Source organism: Pezoporus occidentalis, unplaced genomic scaffold (genome assembly GCF_034315485.1).
Source record: "Pezoporus occidentalis ecotype Australia unplaced genomic scaffold, CSIRO_AGI_Poc_V1 ctg31, whole genome shotgun sequence".
Classification (NCBI taxonomy): domain Eukaryota; kingdom Metazoa; phylum Chordata; class Aves; order Psittaciformes; family Psittacidae; genus Pezoporus; species Pezoporus occidentalis.
This window is the reverse complement of record NW_026915052.1, coordinates 3,105,795-3,130,436: the sequence shown is the minus strand read 5'-3', so window position 1 is coordinate 3,130,436 and position 24,642 is coordinate 3,105,795. Positions and strand designations below refer to the sequence as shown.

The 24,642-nt window shown below is 41.2% G+C and overlaps 1 long non-coding RNA gene across 1 annotated transcript in view; it reads right to left on the bottom strand.

The window, feature by feature from the left end:
• Window positions 1–4,099: 4,099 nt before the first annotated feature.
• Window positions 4,100–24,642, bottom strand: part of LOC134168373 (uncharacterized) — a 48,836-nt gene continuing 28,293 nt past the window's right edge. Inside the window, exon 2 of the long non-coding RNA XR_009966523.1 lies at window positions 4,100–4,410. This is a non-coding gene — a long non-coding RNA (uncharacterized LOC134168373). The remainder of the gene's footprint in view (window positions 4,411–24,642) is intronic.

Below are 24,642 nucleotides of genomic sequence, written 5' to 3'. Positions count from 1 at the left end.
CAAAATGACTTGTAAAGCTTAGATGGCTCCATTTATTGGTGACTACACTGGCACATTGCTCAGAAACAAGTTCTTAGAGGAGAAGGTTCAGCATTACAGGCATTTTTAACAGGACAAGCTGCCCCAAAGAACTAGCAAAACTTTTAACTGCTGCTGACTGTGAGTGCAGTGCAGTTCTCCCGGTCTCTGCTGCATGTGTTGGGTCAAGGTGCTTGATTCTGTATTAGACTTTAAATAAAGGCGATTCACGTCTCATTGTACTGACAGTCTGATGATAACAGGCATTGAAGAAGCACATGGAGGAAGTGAAAAGGGAGAAGTTCTGGTATTTGTTTATTTAGCTTATAAACCTAGAGATTAAATAAAGATATTTCTACGTGCGCAAGTGAAACCTTCTTAGCACACAGCAGACTGACAAGGTACAAGCCAGCTTTAATTCAGAAACTCTACTGCTATGTCAGCACACCACAATTTAGCAGGAAGTATTAACTCAGGCAATAGCAGGCAAAGTAACCTGCTAACCTTGTTGCACAATGTTTGTGCTCATGCCTAAGAGCTCAACTGGTGTTTGTTGCGACTGTTATACCTAGGAGCTCCAGCTGATACATGATTCCAAATGGCAAATACAAGCTAAAAAAGAGAACCTGCTTCCAAAACTTCAGCGTGAATTGAAAGGAAGCTTAGATGGAAATGATCATCCAGCTCCATCACTTGCCAAAGCAAGACTATATCCTGCAGTCTGTTTTCTAGCATTTGCCGGTCTGGATATAAAAGCACCAAGTAGGATCCGAGTCCGAGAGACTGTTCCATTGTTTAAAGGACATCATGCCAGTACATTGTCTTCCAAAATGAAGTATTTGTTTTTTCTTATCTTAATTACATCTTATCCTTGGTTATGTTCTGAGATACCCGGAGACCAGTAACGAGTGGTGTCCCTCAGGGATCGGTGTTGGGACCGGTCTTGTTTAACATCTTTGTCGCTGACATGGACAGTGGGATTGAGTGCTCCCTCAGCAAGTTTGCCGATGACACCAAGCTGTGTGGTACGGTTGATATGCTGGAGGGAAGGAATGCCATCCAGAGGGACCTTGACACACTTGTGAGGTGGGCTGATGCCAACCTCATGAGGTTTAACCATGACAAGTGCAAGGTCCTACACCTGGGTTGGAGCAATCCCAGGCACAGCTACAGGTTGGGCAGAGAAGAGATTCAGAGCAGCCCTGCGGAGAAGGACTTGGGGGTGCTGGTCGATGAGAAAATGAACATGAGCCGGCAGTGTGCGCTCGCAGCCCAGAAAGCCAACTGTATCCTGGGCTGCATTAAAAGGAGCGTGACCAGCAGGTCAAAGGAGGTGATCCTGCCCCTCTACTCTGCTCTTCTGAGACCTCACCTGGAGTATTGTGTGCAGTTCTGGTGTCCACAACATAAAAAGGACATGGAACTGTTGGAACAAGTCCAGAGAAGGGCCAGGAGGATGATCAGGGGACTGGAGCACCTCCCGTATGAAGACAGGCTGAGAAAGTTGGGGCTGTTGAGCCTGGAGAAGAAAAGGCTGCGTGGAGACCTCATAGCAGCCTTCCAGTATCTGAAGGGGGCCTATAGGGATGCTGGAGAGGGACTCTTCATTAGGAACTGTAGTGACAGGACAAGGGGTAATGGGTTAAAACTTAAACAGGGGAAGTTTAGATTGGCTATAAGGAGGAAATTCTTTCCTGTTAGGGTGGTGAGGCACTGGAATAGGTTGCCCAGGGAAGTTGTGAATGCTCTGTCTCTGGCAGCGTTCAAGGCCAGGTTGGATGAGGCCTTGGGTGATATGATTTAGCGTAAGGTGTCCCTGCCCATGGCAGGGGGTTTGGAACTAGATGATCTTAAGGTCCTTTCCAACCCTAACGATTCTCTGATTCTCTGAGATACCAAATTAAAATCTGTCATTCTTAAAGGCTGTAATAGAGCATTGGCTATTACAGTTCACCTTTGTGTCATCTAGCTGACCAGCCTGGTGTGTTGATCACAATAAGGGAAGGGGCTGCTCAGCTGTGTGAACATAATTTCTCTATGTCACAGGGACCAGGGCAAATGATTGTTTCCTTCCTCTCATTTGTAATTTAGTCAAGCAGAACAAAAAATTTCAGCCATTTGCCTACTCTATGTTGTCTATGATTGTGAATTTTTCAGTGTCTTGAAACAGAATTGTTCCCCACAAAATACACACTTCAGAGCCAAAACCCAAACAAGTCCCACTCTAATTGTTAGATCACTCAATAAATTTGGACTTCTTTGCCATTGAATTTAAATGGCTGTTGACATCTTAAGTCACTAACATTCCTTTTAAACCCCTCCCTATTGTATAATTATTACTTTATGTATTTTCTTCTGTAGCTTATGAGGTGCCCAGTGTCCCAAGAGGACTGACCTTTACAGTGGATGGTACAGGTGTCCAGTTTCAACAGAGAGGACCAGTGTAGCCTTGCCTCTTGGCTGCTGCTTAATGCAGTCCCGGGGAAAAGGAAGAAGTAGATTCAAACCTACCCTACGAAAGTGTTTTAAAATCCAGGTCACTCGTTTCCCAATATTTTATCTCAACGTTGACTCCTGCTGAGAAGATAACAAAGATTTAGAGCTCCAAGGCCATTACATGTGTGTGGTTTTGTGCTTTCTGATAACATTTAATTAGAAAAAGATATGTTTTTATTTCTGAGATAATTCTATTTTGCTAGTATAAATAGTATTCAGAAAGATATTTTTTTATGTCCAAAATTAGTTGTATACCACTATGCATATCTGGTACTGAATTTAGTAATGTTGAAAAAGAACAATAAAGAGGAAGTGTTTTGGTACAAACACCAGTTTTGGTATGAAAACATTTTCAGCTATGAGGCTCCATTAGTTCTGCAGTTAGCAAATACTTCAGTTGACACTGTTGTCAAACCAAGGACATAAAACTGAGAGTGTGATATGTTATCTGCTGCCAATTACGTAAGTTCATGATGCATAAGTTATTGCAAAAAATAAGGTCATGACTCCTAAACCAATTCCTTTTGAAGTTGTAGTTCTTCATAAAACCTCCCTCATACTTGTATATTTTTTTGGTTAACTCTTAACTGAATTTATGCGAGTGCTTATGAAAATGAAATATTATATGACATTTTAAAAAAAAGCAGAACCTTGCATGGTCTACATGAATACCAATTTGTTGATATCAATTTTTTATAGAGAGGGGAATCTGTCTAAAATACGTATTTTAGTTTCTAAACAAAGAGCTTAATCAAAGTTCCCTATCAAAATGTTGTTTGAAAACAAATTATTTTGACCACCAAGCATAAATATTAAAGTTATTATGGAACATTATCTAGTGGATAGGTAAGAGGATTAGGATTCAACCTGCACAGTTCTTGTCTTACCTTTTATATGGTCTTTTATGGTAATCTTACAGTAATCACTGAATATTTGATTGCCTTCATTTATCTTTCTGTATGGCTAAATATGAATAAATGTCATATTTGTCATATCAAAATGCCATGTAAATAATAGACTTAAGCCTTCATTTGAAAAATTCCAGCAGAGCTGGAAAGAGTGTCAGAGGAACGAATCACTCCACTGAGAACTGGAACACTGAGGTTCTTCTTCATGTCTGGGCCAGATGTTTCAGAAACTTTAAGAATCAAACTATCATGATACTAAAGATGCTTAACACCTTCATCCTAATGTAAAAGACTTGTTAGAGGATCATACAGGGTCGGGGGTTTTTTCACTTCAGACGAAAAGGTATGACTTAAAAGGTATGACTTTTAAATACTGCCTCTTTTGAAAATTTGAATGAACCACGACCTTTGGAGATTATTTGACAAAGCTACCCCTAGAACAGCTAGTAGTCCTTGTTCTGTCTTATTCAACTCAAGGGCTGAAAACCAGGTGTTTCGTAGTCTACTAAATCACTTTACCAGAAGTCTTTGTTGTTTTTTTTCTCTTGAATTTTTGGGACCCCTTCAGCTACCTTTTGTTGCTCTGCAACTTACCAAGTTTTTGCAAATTGTTACCTATTCACTGGCCTGGAAAAACATCAATGCAATAGTCCAATGAGCAGTCTAAGTTCAAGCCCTTATTCCAATTAATTTTTAATTTTTTATAGAAAGTGAAACAGGTCCAACAGAGAGACAGAGGAAGGTGTTAATCAGAATAACTGATAGTTTGGTGGCCAGAAAGCTTGCCTGGGATGCGGGATTCTGATATTCAGACATCTTGGAGAACACAAACTTGAAATGTGGACTCCTCTGGCACCAGGTGGTGTCTTGATCATAGGATGATTATCTGAGAGGGGTGACAGTTTTCTTGCTCTGTCATGTATTCCAAGTCTCATCCTAGGCATTAGAATCTTTCCCACGTAAGAGCTTCATGAGAACTGGTAAGTACCTTAAAAAAGTTCTGGTCTTAACAGAATATAATTCATTAGTGAAAAAATGCATCACTGTAAACTCTGATGGGGGCATGACTAGTTTTCATGACCATGTAGGTCCAGAGTGGCCATTGCGAAGATTTCTCAAAGTCCTATGTTTGAAGGAGAGGTCAACAGGCAGTGCTGAAGGGCATGAATCTCCGGAATTCTGTAGAATACCAAAGCATATGTCTGCATAAGTGTCAGACTTTTAAATCAGCTGTTGTTACAAAAGTTTAACAATGGGGAAATGGTTACATACAAACATTGGTTTGGGCATTAGGCTTATAAGTCTTGCTTATGAGTCTTGGTTTCAAACTCTTCAGCTGACATTGATATGAACATAGGGCATAAAACCTGGACCCTGACATGTGATCTGTTGCCAGTTGCCTTCAAACTATCGTGTCTGATGAGGAAAAAAAGAGAGGAAGTGGATGGAGAAATGGGACAGGTCATCTGAACTCTGATAATTAATGTTCCTTAGAAAATAAAAGTTTTGAAACTTTCCTGGAAATGAGGTTTTATGATCTGCTACAATGGCCCACCGGGGATGCTGCAACCTACACATATTGACAATTGTGGTATTATCAGACAGTTCATTTTTATGAGTAATTTCCAGAGCAATCCTCAGCCGTGCAGTCACGCATACAGTGAAACAGTGTGCCATACAAGAAAAGCTCAGCTAGAGGGCAAAGATTATACAGATTTATTAATATTTGGGAAAAAGATCTTAACAGCAGAAAGTAAGTTGAGCAACAGAAGGGGGAAGAAGGAATGGACTTGACAGCAAAGTGAGCTCTGTAAAGGATGTGATGCAGAACACAGTGAACTCAATGGAAATATTTCCATTGATTTCTTAAGTTCTTGGATAGATCTCAAACGCTTCTTCTTATACCTTTCCCCCTCCTTTTTCCATATGAATGGAAAATACATTCTTTCTTGTTCACAACTAGCATAATTTAGTGTCCAGCATAACAATAAAAATATTGATCACACTTGGGATGTTAGAGCAAAGAATCCCTACCTAAGCAGCCCCAGAAGTGGCTTGACTTTTCCAAGGGTTGAGCAACTTGCAAATTCGAACAGTACCTTCATCTTTTCATTAGACTCAGAATAGTCTTATCCTTTACCTAACTTTGCAAATTCCAGTCGGCTTTCTGCTTTAAAACACAGTAATGGAGCAATTGGATCTATAATACTGTTCTCTTAAATCTTTCTCCATAAACACTTTTCTTATAAAGGTAATGATCGTTTAGTCTTCTTCTGTTTATGTATAGTCTAAGTAGTTATAGCTTTTACTTTTAAACAGCTATTAAATAGTTCAGTAGTTCTTAAACCATGCCAAGGAGTACTTGGAATAAAAGAACAATGATTAGAAGTTACTGAAAATGAAGTTGAAGAGCTGAATTTGATTATATATCTTTCAGAATTAAAAAATAGTTCTGTCAAAGTCCCTATTAAAGAGGGTTAGAGAAAGTGATATACTTTATATGAAGTGAGGCTACATAGATCATGAATCATAGCTCCAAGTGATACATCTACAAGATCCGCTTGATCATCTACTTTCAAAATCCTTCCTTCTATGGGAAGAAAACTTTGCTGACTAATGTAACTAGTGTTTGACAAACTCATCCTGCCATGATAGCAACTCTTATTTCATCCTACACACTGAAGAACATAATTTATCTTAACACTAGGCATTAAGCAAGGCTAGCTGTGTGGCAGTAGAATTACTAGTGTTTTCTTTTACTACTGAATTCAGTTGTAATCTGAAGTCAAGTCAAACGTGGTTTAAGTACTCTGTTGATTATTTTCTTTAACATGGTTTGAAAGACCAAGGCCGCTTTATTGCATTGGGTAGGTAAGTTACCATCAAGACATGCTGAGATGAGGAACTGGTGGCAACATACAGAAAGAGAAATGCACATTACATCCCATCACTTTGGAGATACAAGAATAAACTTCCTTATCAATAAAACTAAAACATTTTCTGTAGAGAATGATAAACAGAACTGGCTGGATGGCCATACGCAAAGAGTTGTGGTCAATGGCTCAATGTCCAGCTGGAGACTAGTAGCGAGTGGTGTCCCTCAGGGATTGGTGTTGGGACCTGTCTTGTTTAACATCTTTGTTGGCGACATGGACAGTGGGATAGAGTGTGCCCTCAGCAAGTTTGCTGATGACACCAAGCTGTGTGGTTCGGTTGATACGCTGAAGGGAAGGAATGCCATCCAGAGAGACCTTGACACACTTGTGAGGTGGGCTGATACCAACCTCATGAAATTTTACCATGACAAGTGCAAGGTCCTACACCTGGGTCGGAGCAATCCCAGGCACAGCTACAGGTTAGGCAGAGAAGAGATTCAGAGCAGCCCTGCAGAGAAGGACTTGGGGGTGTTGGTCAGTGAGAAAACGAACATGAGCCGGCTTCAGTATATGCTCGCAGTCAGAAAGCCAACCGTATCCTGGGCTGCATCAAAAGGAGCGTGACCAGCAGGTCGAAGGAGGTGATCCTGCCCCTCTACTCTGCTCTTGTGAGACCTCACCTGGAGTATTGTGTGCAGTTCTGGTGTCCACAACATAAAAAGGACATGGAACTGTTGGAACAAGTCCAGAGGAGGGCCAGGAGGATGATCAGGGGACTGGAGCACCTCCCATATGAAGACAGGCTGAGGAAGTTTGGGCTGTTCAGCCTGGAGAAGAGAAGGCTGTGTGGAGACCTCATAGTAGCCTTCCAATATCTGGAGGGGGCCTATAGGGATGCTGGGGATGGACTCTTCATTAGGGACTGTAGTGACAGGACAAGGGGTAACAGGTTAAAACTCAAACAGGGGAAGTTTAGATTGGATATAAGGAGGAAATTTTTTCCTGTTAGGGTGCTGAGGCACTGGAATAGGTTGCCCAGGGAAGTTGTGAATGCTCTGTCCCTGGCAGTGTTCAAGGCCAGGTTGGATGAGGCCTTGGGTGATACAGTTTAGTGTGAGGTGTCCCTCCCCATGGCAGGGGAGTTGGAACTAGATGATCTTAAGGTCCTTTCCAATCCTAACTACTCTGTGATTCTGTGGTTCTACAGAAAGTCCTACTGCTTGATGTATTGTAGCCTTCTCAGTAAGCAGGAGGTCAGACATGAGCAATTCTAGGTCCCTATGCATGAGCTCCTCACCTTGCTCAGTCTGTACATGGCTGGAGTGCCTGCTTGTCATTTTCCTCTCTACCAGGAGGGCAGCTGTGTCAGAAAGTCCAAATTCCATGATCTGAGGACTTACCCATACACTTCAGTAGCATTGCTGGCTTTCGTGGTTCACTCTATGTTGCTTCCTCTAAACTCTGCAAGTTAGCATTGATACATATTTTACATCTGCCATTGGTAGTCATAGTTACTGCATGTATTAGGATCTTGAAGCTGAGTCAAGGTGACCTTCATCAACAATAAGGATTTAATGAATAAAACCAGGACCTGGTTCTCTTTAAAAGATCAAAGGAGAACATCCGGGACTGACTGTGTCAAGGATAAGTTATTTGGCAGCTTGGCAAAGTGACTATTTGATTAACCAGCTTGGCACTGAAAGTAATTTTTAGGGTGTACTGAAGTGAACTGCCTTCATTATAATGGGTGGTATTCCTCAGGGTTTGGTATTGGGACTAGCACTGTTTCGCATCTTTGTCAGTGACATGGACAGTAAGGTTGAGTGCATTGTCAGCAAGTTTGCTGATGACACTAAGCTACGTGGAGGGGTAAACATGATGTAAGGAAGGGATGCCCTCCAGAGGGACCTTAGCAGCCTGGAGAGGTGGGCATGCGTGAACCTCGTAAGGTTCAACAAGGCCAAGTGCATAGTACTGCACCTGGGTCAGTGCAATCCTAAGCACAAATACAGACTGGGTGGTGAATGGACTGAGAGCAGCCCTGCAGAGAAGGGTTTGGGGGTCTTGATTGGAGAAAAGCTCAACATGACCTGGCAGTGTGCGCTCACAGCCCAGAAAGCCAACCGTGTCCTGGGCTGCATCAAAAGGAACATTACCAGCAGGTCAAGGAAGGTGATTCTCTGCCTCTGCTCTTTCTCATGAGTCCTCACCTGGAGTACTCCATTCAGCTCTGGGGCCCCAAACACAAGAGGGACATGAACCTGCTTGAGAGAGTCCAGAGGAGGCCACAGAAACGATCGGAAGGCTGGAACACCTCTCCTATAAAAATAGGCTGTCAAAGTTTGGCTTGTTGAGCTTGAAGAAGAGAAGGCTTTAGGGAGACATTCCAGCAGTCTTTCCAGTACCTAAAAAGGGGGCTTACAAGAAAGCTAGAGAGGGACTTTTTACAAGGCCATATAGTGACAGGACAAAGGGGAACAGATTTAAGATGACAGAGGGGAGCTTTAGATAAGATACTGGGAAAAAAATTTTTATTGTGAGGGTGGTGAGACACTGGAAGAGGTTGCCAGAATTGTGGATGCCCCATCCTTGGAAGTGTACAAGGCAAGTCTGGATGGGGCTTTGAGCAACCTGGTCTAGTGGAAGGTGTCCCTGCCCATGGCAGGGGGGTTGGAACTGGATGGTCTTAAGGTCCTTTCCAACACAACCATTCTATGATACTATGATTCTATGATAATATTGTCATAGAATCACAGAATGGTTTGGGTAGGAAGGGACCTTAAAGATCTAAAAAGACCTAAAGGTCTAAAGATTATTCCATGACAATATTAAAAATCACACCCACAGGTCAAAAAGACCCTTATGCAGGTGAAGACCTCTTCTCTGATCATGTGTATCTATATGAATGAATATCTAATCAAATGTTTATTAATAACCAATCAGTATGTAGTGGGACATGTACCAATCTATTATTGTTGTGCATAAAAGAGCACTGAAACTTGCTGTTCTTGTGCTTCATTTGTGGAAAAGTTCAACAAACACCTCAGCCTGAATAAATACAATATTTCTCCTGGGTGTGTGGAACTGACTTATTGCATGCTGGGCATAAATCTGCTTTTTGGATCACAGTTTTTGGCAACCCAGATAGGACAGCTATAACACTTTGCCCATATCGACTTGCCAGTTCTTGGCAGGGAGACACTGCTCTTTGGACTCCATTGTGCATTGACCTTTTGACAGGGGACTCTGTGATTTCCAGCCAGAGTGGGCAAGTGACACAATGGTGCAATGCTTAAGAGACACTGTTTTGAATAAGGTTGTGCATGCACTTAAGGAGGATTGTTGATAAAATAGATAAAATTTATATATGCTTGACAGTGACATTTGGAGTATTTGAAATTGTGGATCAGAATGTTCTTTTTGGGTAAAAATGTGAAAACTCAGCCATCTAAAATGAATCCTTGTTCTTCTGGGTGTATTGTGAAACATTATGGAAAATATGGAGAAGATTCATTAACAAAGGGACAGCTAATTGAATATTGTAGTAAATGGTGACCACTATATAAGTTGGAAGATGGGGGAAAACAGCCTGAGAAAATGTTGTTAAAGTATAATAATATTTTACAACTAATGTTTCATCAAGGACAAGACAAATGGGATGAAGTACCTTATGTTTATTATTATTTGCTTTAAGAAATTATCATGAAACCCAAGTAAAATGTAAACCTTTAGATTCTGATTCAAATGTAACGGTGATGGAAGATAGGGATACAGATTCATGTTGTTGCTCAGCATGTAGCGTTGGAATGTTGGTAGCTCCAGATAGTGGAAATAGTCATAGAAATAATGAGAGAGTGATAATTTTAGTCTTGTAACAGGGAAAAACCAAGCACAACAAAATTCTGTAGTACTGGATCCTCTTCGTCAAGCTGTAGGCCCAGGAGGAAAGCCTGTATTTGTTTAAGCGCCCTTTACTAATTCTGACTTAATGAATTGGAAAGAGTCAGATGGATCATATAGAGAAAATGTACCACTCTTTTAAGGTGATAATTGAAAATCATAACCCCAATTACCAGGATATACAGATTTTATTAAATAATTTGTTGTTGATGAGAGGAAGCAAAGGAAAAAAAAATGGTAATGGAAAAAGCTAAAATGGAGAATAAGGGATTAAATGTAACAGATACAGATAATTTTATGCCAACTCAGGAACACAACTGGGAGAAGGTTAATGACAAAGCGGTATTAACAACTGATATTATATGAAATAAAAAAAACGGAATAACTCGGCCAAAGAATCTTGCTAAACTAACTCAAATAATTCAGGGACAACCAAAAAACCCCTATGCCTTCTATGAAAGGTTATGTGAGGCAGCTAGAAAATAGACTGATCTGGACCCAGGAAATTAAGGACATAAGGCAGTATTTACCACCTTGTTTGTTGGACAGTCAGCCCCTTATATTAGGTGAAAGTTACAGAAAGTATATGGGGTCATAGGGATGACCATATCATAGTTAATTGAGATTGCATATAAAATTTATAACAAACTAGAAGAAGAAGGGGAAAAGGCAATAGAGAAAGACAGAACAACTGACAAAAACCAAAAAAAGCTGCAATCTTAGCAGCTGCATTTGCCCAGTCCCACATGTCATCTTGAGGTAGGGGATTTCCTAGGGAGTGTGGAATAAGAGGCAGGAGAATAGGATGTGGAAATATGATAAGACCCCTAGGGATCAATCAATGTGCCTTTTGCAAAAAGCAAGGACACTGGAAAAATGGATGTCCAAAAAATAGAAGTATCAGCCAGCCTCAGGAAATACCTCCTGAAACTGATTTACTTATGATGGGAGCTGGATCTCAATGACAGGCAGGAGGGGAGCCAGAAAAAGTTTAGAGCCAATAGTGAATCATTTCCTTAAATACGGGCTTTTGAAAGAATGTCAATCTGAATGTAATACTCCTATTCTTCAAGTGAAATGTCAGACACAGCTATATTAGATCCTGGAGTTGGAGTGGCTACAAATTATCATATGATAAGAAAAATTACTTATGCCCTAGTGAAAGATATAAATTATACTTTGCAGTCACTTACAGCTATTGGAACCGAAATAATGCAGATAAGACAAGCTGCTCTTGAAAACAGAGCTGCAATTGATTACTTACTCCTTCAAGATACTCATGGCTGTGAAGAATTTAAAGGGATGTGTTGCTTCAATCTAACAAATAATTCACAACTGATAGAGGGAAAAATAGAACAATCGAAGGAACTAGCATCTGAAATTAAAGAACAAGAAGGATTAGACGTTTCTTGGTTACTCTTGTGGCTTCCCAATCTTAATTGGCTAAAGCAGCTTTTTCTGTTTGGATTGTTCATTACAGTCCTAATCATTATAACCTGCTACATACTACAGTGCCTGCCTCTTTGTAGACCAAATACCTAGAAAGGAGTGGTATTAGACTTACGATGTGGAAGTTGTCAAGAAGACACAAACGTGGGAATTGATGTATTTTACATCTGCTGTTGGTAGTCATAGTTACTGTATGTATTAGGATCTTGAAGCTGGGTCAAGATGACCTTCGTTAACAATGAGGAATTAATGAGTAAAACCAGGACCTGGTTCTATTTAAAAGATCAAAGGAGAACATCCAGGACTGATTGTGTCAAGGATAAGTTATTTGACAGCTTGGCAAAGTGTCTATTTGATTAACCAGCTTTGCAATTAAAGTAATTTTTAAGGTATACTGAAGTGAACTGCCTTCATTATAATATTAAAAACCACACCCACAGGTCAAAAAGACCCTTACACAGGTGAAGACCCATCCTCTGAGCATGCATAGCTATATGAATGAATATGTAACTGTATGTTAATTAATAACCAATCAGTATGTAGTGGGATGTGTAGTAATCCATTATGTTTGCATATAAAAGAGCATTGAAACTTGCTGTTGGTGTGCTTGATTTGTGGAAAAGTCCACCAAGCACCTCAGCCTGAGTAAACGCAACATCTCTCCTGAGCATGTGGTGGGCACAAATGTGCTTTTCTGACAACATTATCAATGGAGACAGTTGTCCCTAACCTGGCCTAAACACATGCACACACAAGCTAACAACAGCCATTGACATGTCCTTCTGTAAGGTAATTCTGACCTAAGGGATGTAGCACCAGCACTTCAAACTTTGCAACAGAGCAGGAAAAAACGCAGTAGGATTGTTTTAAAACAACAGTGATGAATAAAAAAGGCTGTTCTCTGCTATTAGAGCACGGGATAACTGAACATCAATTCCAGTCTAAAGTTTGTCGAATGATGAAGCACAGATAGTACATTTAGAGTTTTCAGTGTGACTTCTGACCCAGACCTCCCTGAGGACACTGGGAATCCCTCTGGGTTTGATAAGCCACAGCAGGGACTCTTTCCTCAAGGACAGGTAAACACATAGTCAGGTTGTAAAGGAGCACTGAGCTTACCCAAGGACTTGTTTTCTCAGATTAATCCTACCCTATCAGCTTGAACACATCGGTGAAGATCCCCTGGAGGTCCTGTAGTTTTCCTTCTTTGGCTTGCTCTCAGGGTTTGTTTTAGTGAGTTCCCTGTCCACAAAGACGGTTGCTTGAAAACCTGGTTCAGTTCACTCTGTGGCACAGTAGATCTGGTTTGTTTACTAGGAAGCCTCAGTGTTATGACCTGAGGAATGCAGGGGACACAGACTTTACTTGTAGAAGGTATTTTAAAAAATTGGCATTGTTGCCGCAAATAATGTCAAGATGGAAAATCCTGATTCGTATATCAGGAAACAAAGGTGAGTATGAGTTTGTTGGCCAGAGACAATGACTTTATCTGTGCTGTGGAACAAGCTCACATGCATCCTGATCTTGGTTACCATAATGATGGTAAACATAATATAGTCCTATGCTGTGACAAAATTAATAGATTTTTCCATGGGCCTGGTCCTAAAAGCAATTGGAAACCCCAGGGAAAAAACATGCCTCCCACAAAAATACCCCAACAACAAAAAACCCCAAGTAAACATAAAAAAAGCCCCACAAACAGCTAAATGAAAAAAAAACCCTGAAACCAAGCCTCCTCAAACCTCCACAAAAAACCTCCCAACAAACCCCAACCAAAACTAAACAACAAAAGGTGCTTTTCTGTGCTTGCATACTGAAGGAGATGAATATCAGTTTTGCTTTCAAACACAAGTATCGGGATGAACCCAGACACATCCAGCACATGACTACACGTTTGATGTGTACATTTCTCCTTTTTCCACTCTCACCAAAAAGTTCATCAAAGCAGTGGAGATGTTTGATATTCTTGGTGAGACGAGGTCAGTGCCCCTCTCTTGGAGCTGAATCATGTGAAGTGAAAGCTGAAAGGGGACAGAGGGCATGGGAAAGAATAGGTACTATTTTTAGCACAAGGACATTCTTCAGTAGCCCTGGCATCACTGGATATCTGCAAGGAGAAGTCTCTGTTAGTGACAGGATTTACGAAATAATATACAGAGGAGATATGGAGACCTGCAAATAGCAGCCTCCCTTACAGTCATGTCATGACACTGACATCTGTTTACATTTGGATTTTATCGTACTTGTGTACCAATATTTCAGACTTACTATTTTTTCCTTTGGGTCCTTCAGGGGGTAGCACAGAATGCGACTTCTCTTGCGTCTTTTGCCCTTTACACTTGTTTTGAGTGACCATCTGACTGCCTTCATTGTGCTTCTGTTCTTTTCAGAGCACTATTGATTATATACTGCACTTCGTGGGAATCTGGCATAAAAGGACAGGTTTATAAGACATCACAGGGTCCAGGTATCTATTTTTATCAACCTGAGCAATTGTTGCTTAGACAAAGAGACCCCCTACTTCCTGGGCCATGTGTGGCTGACCTCGGTTAGTCCGAACTCGATTGACCCCAGTGCAGCTTAAGCGATGTGACAGCCGAGTCAGCCCCTTTAATTCCAGTCTTTGTGAGGCTCGTGATAATCATGCACTTGCTCTGTCAGAGGAGCCAGCAAAGAGCGATTCTGTCTGTAGTTGCTCCCTGCAGCAGCCCTTTTTCTTGCCTTCTCTGTTCCACCAGATTCCTTTCATTTTGTTGGTTCTATTCAGGAACAAAGAGGACTTTGTTGAATTGCCTTTGTGGTTTATTTTCCTGAGCCTTGGAAGATAGCAGACTTTTGCCACTGTTTTATCCAACCCGTTATCACACACACAATACTCTGAATGCTTGATGGAGGCTAGTGTGTGTTAGCCTAACTCTTTGCTCTTTTTTTTTTTCCAGGTTGAAAGCCAGGGCTGACTTCTGGTTGCCAAGTTAGGAATAATTGCTGGAGTAAAAATTCAGGGAGGAGTCTGTCCATGCAGCTGCCATAAAGGCTTGAGTCAGAGGAGCTACAGTCGTCAGTAGATTTCATCTTGTTTTTCGTATTACCTGGTCTTACCAGGTCCCAGTGTCTTCACAGCCATGTGTTTGTTTACAAATGTCGAATATATTGTCATCAAACAAGCTCTGGGCACATGTTCCAAAAGGGGTAAAAATGCATTGACTGGCCACTAGAACTGTTAATGTTTATCAGTTTCTATCTGAGCCTGTAAAAGTGTTTTGACATGATAAACTGCTACAGTCTTCACAGATGTGGAAAGGCAGTTGCAGAAGAGTTAGATGAGGGACTCTGGTTTATAGACTTTGCCATGAAAGACTCCTTCAAATCTCAGAACAACTTAGTGGTGTGGAGAAGACTAAAAAGAGCAGCTAACTCTAATCCTTTGCCCTAACCACTGTCCCAGCTGCTTTTCACATGACCTGGCACTCTACCTATTCCCAGCACAAAGCTCCCATCATAGTTTTTTTTTTTTTTTTTTATTTAATGCATTAAAAAATCTGTTTTAAATAATGGAAAATGTAGCCATTACTCAAGGCTGCCCTTGAGAGATAGCTTTATCTATTTTGTCTATTGCCTGAGGGGCACAGTGTGGTCCTGGAGAGTCTCTGGACAAGGTATTAACAGAAAGTTGCTTCATCAAAGCTCTTCCCATGAGAGACGAGATCTATAATCTTTGTTTTTAGTGAACAGACTAACATCTCCGAAGGCATAGTAGGCGTCAAAATACAGTGCTTCTGAGCTCTGTATGCAAAAGGTCATGCAGTGTTTAATCCTGGGGGTCACCTCATGGTCCTCGAGGGAATTTCATCAAGGATGTAGCTAGTCTGTATTTTGCAATAATCTGTAGGAAATAAGCCTGGCATTTCAGAGATAAAATTTGAGAGCAGTACCATTTCAGTCACCCAATGTGCTTTGTAGATGGGGTTTCTATGACTGTTTATTTCTAAAAAAGTCTCATGTTCAAAACGGAAACTTTCAGCCCTTACTCAGGCAAAAAATTACACAGAAACCAGTAGGAATACTGCCTAGAGCAGAGTGAAATAAAAGCTGGAGGTTCTGGTACTGTGTTATTTGGCTCGTGCTGCAAAATTTCAGCAAATTTGTCTCTAGCAAGCAATGTGAGCAGTTTCGACAGCTTTTATTATGTTGAATTACAATGACAAATAAGGGCATTGATTTGTAGAATGTTTGAAAGTGTGATAAACACAGTCCTAATGAGAAAGATGTTTCTTTTTATTTGACAGAAACACCACTGTTTTTCCTTGTGCATAATCTAGGTGCACCAACAAAAGTAAAAGGCCTGGCTATTTGAGGCAAAATTCCTGAAATATTATTCTTTAAATCTCTAAGCTTTCACTTATTACTTTTTATTCCCAGCAGTACTTGATGGTTTTATTGTCCACAGAAACTGGAACAGTAATAAAAGAAAATAAAAACATTAGTGAAAACATAGAGTAACTCAGTGTTTTCTTATGAATTCAAGTATGAATTTAAAGTCAAACATGCTTTTCGACATTAAGAATCCTTTTGTCTAGCGGATAAATGGTGCTCACAGTAAGGAGTTAGCTCTCATATCCCTGTGCAGTTATAGTCCTTGGGTGGTTTAAACAGTTTCACCTACTATGGTGTTTTTTGAACTTTGAAGCCTACGGAGAGTAACTTGTCCTGTAGAAGAAAATGAATTTACATCCACATGCACATAACAGTTGTAGCAGGCTGTTTGGAGAACAGTTTGGAAGGCAACTAGTATATAATGGGTGCTGCCATAAATAGGAACAATAGCAAGGTAATTTTGCTTACCCACCAGTAACATTTGCAAGTGAAGGCATTTTGCCACAGCTGTTAGAGATTCAATCACCCCTAACCAGATGTTTAGTCCAGGATGTTGACATTTTACGTGTGGATTTCACTGAAAACTGTTTAGTGCTTCTGTCTGTCATATTTATAAACCTGCATCTATATCTAATCTAATACCTTTAAATACGAAGAGTTGCACTGAGCTTGTTCAGGTTCATTCTGTTATGCCAGTTCTCACACACAGACCCATATATTTCATCACCTGCTTTACTTTAGATACGACATTAAAATGGAACGGGGAGGTTATTGCTATTCACACAAGTGTAGTCATGTGTGTCCAAGCCCTTCCAACAGGTGCGCATGCATATGCATGCCCTTCACATACACATGCATGTCCCTGCATGTATGCGTGCTCCTTTGGTGTCGTGAATCTTGCTTTTTTCTAATTTTCAGAGGAATTTTCAGGAGACACAGCTCAGCTATGTCTCTGCTGGCTAAGCCTTTTCACCTACTTCTTATTTACATTTCACTTGCCCATTATCTCTCTGTCCTCACTGCATGCCTGCCTCCAACACTTTTGCAACCTGCTGAGATCAAGCCCCTGAGCCGCCCTGGGCTGGGGTGCTTGTCCTCATGCATCCTGACAGCATTGCCTGTTCTCAGCAAATTCATCAGTCTGGGAACTCTCTCTGTGTACATGGATGTAGTGGGGTGCAGGACCAGATGAGAGGAAGCTTCCAAGAAAGCCACAGAAGCAGAACACATATGGAAATGAAGCAAGATATGACAAATACATATTCCTGGTTTAGGTGGTTGCATATGAAACAGCTGCCGCTGGGGCAGCCTTAGCTCATCCAAACAGTGCTGAGATGCACAACTAAAGGAATTTTTCATGTGTTGCCACATCCTCAAGGCTTGTTTTTCAGAACACAGAAATGATTTTATTATCTTGGAAGCCACCTCCTGCACATTTACAACTTTTGAATCAGCCTTGATTCAGCAGAATTAGGGATAGGGAAATCCTATTAGGTCCTATTATCATTTGAGCTGTATTGTTCTATATGTTAATTTGCCAAACACTCTATTCATGTTTAAATAACTCAGTGCAATAACCATGTAATTATTGTCTATGCCTCTTAATACATATTCATATATATGAAAAAAGATTTTTAATATTTCTCTTAGAGTTCACCTTCCTGACTATTTTTAACCCTCTCAGTGACTCCTTCGCTTCAAGATCATGTTAACTTAATTTTGTAGATAAGGCAGTGGAGAGAGGGAGAATCTACACTGACTGCTTATGCCCTACTTCCTTTTACCACATTGCTTTTAGATTGCTTTTAAATCAATTGATTCCCTTAAAAACAGAATCCAAGAGGAGGCTTGTCTCTTGGTACCTCTCCAGAAGCAGAATGAGGAAAGAAATGCCATGTCTGACTCCTTGCACCTCACATACACTATCCCCAGTGGCTGCTCTAAGTGATGTTTGAGAGAGTACATGCCCTCCCATGAGCTCCAGCCCTTGAAGTGGCAGGAGAGGCGGGAATCAGCTAGCATGGCAGGCAGAGATGGAGTTTATTTTTCTGTGATGGTGTTATTCCAATGCATCTACACTCATGCCCTCTCCCTGCTCAGCAGTCTGGCCTCTCGGCTCATACCCTCACAGCCACAGCTCACCTTCCCCTCTCTCCTCCTGGAGATATCCCTATCCAGGCACACCCTGTCAGGCTCCTTACTCCATGGCCAGGGTTTCTGCAGAGCTGTGTGCTCTGGCATTGCACGAGGTAGCTCTATGATGTCAGGACTGCAGGCAGCACTGCTGTATTCCAGGGCAATGAGGCTTCACCCTCCCTCTGAGGGAGGGTTTCTGCCCTGGCCACCCTCATGATAGGCCTGGCATGCAGAGGTGTGTGCCTCAAAGAAGCCTTCTCATCAGGATGTTTGTCTTGTGTAGGAAAGACACCCGAGGCCAGTGAAGATGCTGGACTGATGCCAGGAGATAACTGGATGGAGACATTTTTCTCCTGGGAGAGAAAGAAAACGCTGCACTGAAAGCTAAAAGGAAGTTCCCAGGAGAAGGACTGACAGTCCTCATTGACAATATGGTGAGACCTCCCCTTCATGATGTTACTAGTGTCCTCAGGGCTCCAGACAGTGAGGCCCTTCCCCAGGTCCTGCCTCAGCTTGGAAAGAAGGAAGATGAAGGCTGACTATCCAGACCTCATCAGGACACAGCTGTGGAGGAGCTGTGGAGCAAGTTTGCGCTGACTTTTTTCATGTTTACTACTGCTTAGGCTTTTGTATGCCAAATACTGTATTTGTACCTGCTAAGTGCTGCGTTCTGCACTTGGGTGATAGGTGTGAAATAGCGGTAAGGACTGTAGGGGTGAGCACAAGGAAGTTGTTTAGTAGGCAGTGAAGTAAGTGGGAGCAGTGATGATCAGAAACCTTAAAGCATGGCTTGCTTTCTCTCTTCTTGCTAGTGCATTGGAACAAACAAGGTTTGAGTGTGACGTGCGAGTCAAATTAAAGCTGTGCATGGGTAGGTTCAGAGGCCTATGGCTAGGTATGTCACTGGGCTCACTTCAATTGCTTTTTGGTGGAAGTAACCCTGGCCAGTGAGACACCCAGATGTTTGTGACAATGCAGAGGGAGATACTGAGAGAATAAGTTTCTTGTTATGTTAACAGGGAATAGATTTGGACTTCCTCAGTCCCAATGTCTCTGTTAGACTCTACTGCAACTCCAGGACTTGGATCTGATTCTCTTATTATACATTTCTTTCCTCTGGGGAGTCCCTCTTCCTCAGTATAAGAAACACAAAATACATACTGTAACAGGCTCTATTAAATTATCCAAGAGTTGTGGTGGAGACCATCCTTGGAAGTCATCCCCTTGCTCTGAGGCAAGATCACGCTTAGCTATGTGGTCCCTGGGAGAAATTCCTGTGATTCTTCCTTGACACCTCCAGTGTTGCAGCATCAACTACAGAGGCTGCAATGTTTCAGTCCCCTTGCACCTAATTTATTTTTTTCCTCCTGACCATAATGTATTTTTGCTGCAAGTCAAGTTTGTAATTTTTTTCCAACTCTTGCTGTATATGACAATGCTTTCTTTTGGTAACAGCCTTTCCTTCATATTGGACAACACTTTGGAGGCCTCTTTCTCTTTATCAAGGCTTCCTTTTCCCAAAGCACTTAATCTTCCTGCTGTGCTCTGCTGGCCCCTCTCTCTGGCTTCCTTGCTCTGCTCTCTGGTGTGAGCTTTGTCTCCCTGTTGACCTTGTTGGCAATTTCAGTCTAACATTCAGTGTGTAACACAAACCTAGGAGTGAGGTGACCTGATCCAAAGACCAGGATCCTGGCTGAGTTTTAGCATGTGGTTCTCCTAAAAGATAATAACTCTATGGGGATTTGGTGACCCCTCTATAAGTCCTGGTGAGGAGAGTGCTGGCCAAGGCCTGGGGAGTTCTGTGGCATGTTGGCCCTCCCTGCTCCATCTGCTTTCTATTGAGCTTGAAAAGGAAATTAGCTGAGCTAAATGATTTCAAAGTGACATTCTCCACACTGCACTCTAATTCTATAATTGCCAGGTCTATGCAGTTCCCACTACTAAAATATTTAAAATAATAACCTTCAAAAAGAGCCAAGGCTTCAAAATGGCCGTACACCACCTCTGCTGGAGCAGTAAAATGGTGGCAGAATAATTTCCATATGCAGTGGATGAATGTTTGATTATCTGGGGGTTGAGCATAGTTTCTTTCTTTGCCAGGAATTTCTCTAAGCCAGGAGTCAAAATTACTTTTTCCCTCTGTGAACTCTTTTTAAAACACTGTGGTGAGTGATATATCAGCTGTTTGGTCTACAGTTGACCGCTCAAGTCTGCTGGTGCAAAGGTTTGAACAGACAAAAGAAACTTCCCTTTTTTTAATATTGACTACTCTGTGTCTCCATACAGTGCGAGGGTGAAATAAATATTTACACTCAGCCCTTTGATCCTATTCATTTCCCATGTGTAGTTCTGTAAATACGTCCATGGCAATGATAGCAGTGGCTGGTTTAGTCTGACATCCATTAACTACATTTTCAGTATGATATAACATCTAGGTCAAGAAAGACAATGCTCAGCCAGCTGACAGCGGGAAGCCACCAAAGATTTGTTACCCAGTGATGGTTTGTACATCACAGCTCGGGAACTCCCGGCTTCAGCATGCAAACCTGCAAGACTAATTGTGTTTTTTACTAAGCAGTTAGCTGGTTTGTGTTTCATTCATTCTCTAATGCTATCTCCCTTTGCTTCACACACACCTCATATTTTCCCACCCCTTAAATTTTTAGTCAGATGTTTTTCTTTCTTGAAATCTACCTCTGAAACAGTTCTACCCTTTTGGCATAAACTACTTACCAGCATGATTGACTTTGTTGTATAGTATTGAGTCCACTTCTGGAACTCATCAAGTTATTGTAAAGACTATTGTATGTATTCTATTTAATGAATGTATATGCTGCCATACCTTTAAACAACCCTTCTGTTGGTTTTGACAGAGAGGATTCATTTTTTTCTTAAAGCAGAAAACAAGAATAAAAATAACAAGCAATCTCTCCAAGCAACGAGCAGTCAGAGTTTATGTTCTCAGTGTGCATGACTCTGAAGATGTGATGATTCCATTCAGCTGAGCATCAAAAGATCAAAAGACTTTACTGAAGTGTAACTGTCACTTGATCAGAAAGCTGTATTGGAAATGTAATGAAAATTAGTGGCTTCTTTAGACAGTTGCAGTATTTCTAGTTATGGTGTTGATATTATGGGGAAACAACCTGACTGTGTTGAGTCCAGACACTGTGGTTGGCTTTTGGGTGAGAGACTAAGACCAGGCTTTGCTTTTTTTTTTTTTTTTTTCTTCCAGTAAATATGGTTGTCTTGAATTTTTGCTCCATCCAACTGATTCCTGAAGTTGGGCTCGTTTTTTTTTTGTTGTTTGTTTAGTTTTCTTTCTGTCCTAATAATGTTTCATAGATCTTCCAGCTTTCTCAATAATTCCTGAAATGGTGCTATTCCTACTCAGGGCAGGCAAAATTATCTGATGGCTGAGGCTGTAGCCTGAAACTTGGAAAGTTTTGACAGAATTGTATGGAAAAACTGGCCATCTTTTGTAGGAGAGTTTGATGACTTGAAGTTTGGTTTTGTTACAATTCCATTGTGCTTGGCTTTACAGAAATCACTGTGGAGGCTAGAGAATACTGTAGGATGGAGGTGGTTCAGGAGGTTGACTGCTGGGGTAGTGGCTGGGAATGAGTCAGGAATGAGCAATGCAGGTCACTCTGTGAAAAGCTTTATGCTGACACTTTGCATTCTCAGGTAGTGACTAAATATGGCTTTGAAGTGATTTGCCTCCATCTAAGCATAAATAACTGGGGGCAATCAACCCGTTTTCTTCAGCTTGGTTCTGAAGTTATCTAGAAAACTCTTGGTTCAGTGTATTCTTCATTCTTTCTAAGATTAGGATCTTAGTTTCTCGAAAAAAAAAACACAGTTTCTGCTCTTTTGCTACTGGGTTTTATTTTGTAAATCTCTCTAAAAAAAATCTCTAATTTAAAGTTGGGGCATTAATTTCCTTAAGTCTTTTTGTTTACTGTGTGGTCTAATCCTTAGAGCATTATCACATTACACGTGATCACATGGTGACCTCAATTTTTTAAAACATAAGATGTGTTATTCCCAATGCTGGACCCTAAATAAGTGGCAATAGATGAGGTACTCCAAAGGCTCTTCTCTCTCTCTCTAACCTTCTAGAAACACCAGTTATAGTAATGTTCAGAGGGTAAAGTGACTAGATTTGGGGCAAATGAACATACTGAATTTGGATGCCCATCTCTGAACTTTATAGGGTTCAAAGTGTTTATTACGTGCTAGATTTGAAGCCCAATGGTGACCAGACCACAGCTTTGCATCACTGTAATTCTGCTGCTGCAGACATGGGGACCTTCTTCAGAGCAGACGGTGGAAACCAGGCAGAAATGTCCTACCACACCTGCCCTCACCCTTAGAAGAGATGGCAGTAGCACTCAGCCTCAATTTCTGCTTTTTCATCAGAAGTCAAGGGGCAATTTTGCTGGTGTTGGCTCTCTAGTGATGCAGAGAGCTGTCAGCTTTGTCCAGATCTCGAGTCATCCCCAGGTCCCCTGCAGAACCAGCTTCACAGGGTAATGCCCATGAGTTTTTTTTCCACAAAGTGACCACTTCCAACAACAGTCGATACCAGGTTGTTCAGAAAAGTTAAGTGGATGGTTAATGATTAGCTTGTGGCCTGAAGGCTATGGCCTTTTGAAATCTTGTTTAAAAACAAAAACAAAACCCCCAAAACAAATAGGAAAGAAAAAAAAACAAACTAAAACCAAACAGGAGGAGTTGTTTTGTCTTCAGCAAAAGGAACAGTTGACAGTGGAATGGTTTGTTTCGTCAGTGAGACCTTGCGTCCCTTGCAAAGAATATATCTAAATTCTTGTTTTCTGAACCCTGGAGAGGAGCCAAGTGTCCAAAGAAAGTTTCTTTGCTCACAGGTCCAGCACTTCTGTGTTCAGCATGCTGGGCAGACAGTTTGTCTCCACTTTCCATGTGAGTGTGTTGCCAGAGCTTGCCTGGCTGCTTTGAACAGCTAGTATTTCCCACTGCAGAGCAGGCTGCTGCCTCTCTGGGTCTATCAAGCCACCTGGAAAGCCCAGCAGTCAGCTTGAACCCTTCCATTCCCAAGCTGTATGCACTAGCCTGTGTGAAATGTGGGCCTTAATCCCAGTTTTTGCTAAACAAAAGAGAATGTAGATGTGCCTGCATTTAGCCTGAGCAGTTGTCAGCTGTGATTCCCATGGCCCTGATATGGCTGTGTGATCACCTGGCCTCCACCACTGCAGCAGTGGGGATGAGCCATGAGATTTTCCTCCTAACTCCTAGGTTTGCTTTGTGCCCTGAAGCTTGAAAGCATAAAGCTGTCCAAAGCACTTGGTTTTATAAAATGCTTGTAATTCTGGGCATTTTTTATTGCCTATGTGAAGGCTTCCACCAGTGTAACTTCATGAATTTCTAGCAGAATTATTCTTGATTTCTACCCATATGAGAAGAGGACTTTTCAGTCCTGGACCAGGACTTTTCAGTCTGGGACGATTATGTTTTCAATTGGAAGCATCAGCATTTTGTCTATAGACATTTTCAAACCTCAATTATTCTGATCTTTGAGTTCCACCAATTTATTTGATATTTTGATTTCTTGGCCTGGTTTAGGAAGGAAATGAAAGTTGAAATAACAGGATTCCCTCCAGATTGGAAATTTTGCTATTTGAGCAGGTCTTATGCAGCGGGATTTTTTCATTGCCTAATTTAACATATATATATATATATACACATCCCTCTAATGAGCACATTGGGACCCTGAATAAAAGTTCATTACAGTTGAGTGTTCCTTGTAATAGCATTTGGCAATTTACCAATAAATGGAGACATGTTCAATTTTAATCCAGCAGAAATTTTATAGTAACTTCATTATAAGCTTCATATTGATCAACTTTTAAAAATATCTTGTAAGGAATACTATAAATACTTGAGAATAGAAAACTTGTGTATTGTATCACAGTTTGCAGTGAACAAAGCAAGAGAAGTAAACCCATGATACTCAGGCCAGCCTCATGTCCTTGAGATTTTTCTGTATGGGAATTTGGCACAAGCAGATGTACTATGGCAAAATCAGAGTGTTTTGAGCACGCTGAGCATCCCTGTTAAGCTCCCCCAGGCAGCTGTTTAACACTCCCTTCTTCTCCCTCCATGCCTCCTCTTCATCTGTGATGTTTGGAGCTCTTGCTCTGCTAAACTTTGTCTTTCCCAGACCAACTTGTCTATCTTGCAGACCTTTCTTTAAACAAAGACCTACCTACCTATCTTCAAATATTTAGTTCAAAGCCTTTGTTTCACATTTTAATCTCTCTTCCCTCTCTTTCCCCTCTATCACTAGGCTTTTCAGGACTGTGGCACCTGCTTTTGGGAGGAGACCTTGGGGGGAGATAGGAAGGTCAAGCGGGCATCTTCATGGCTAGGAATACAGAGGGTAAAGTAATTTAACTTTGTCTCTTTCTCTCCATATAATATCAGGAGCTTTCCATTTACAGATG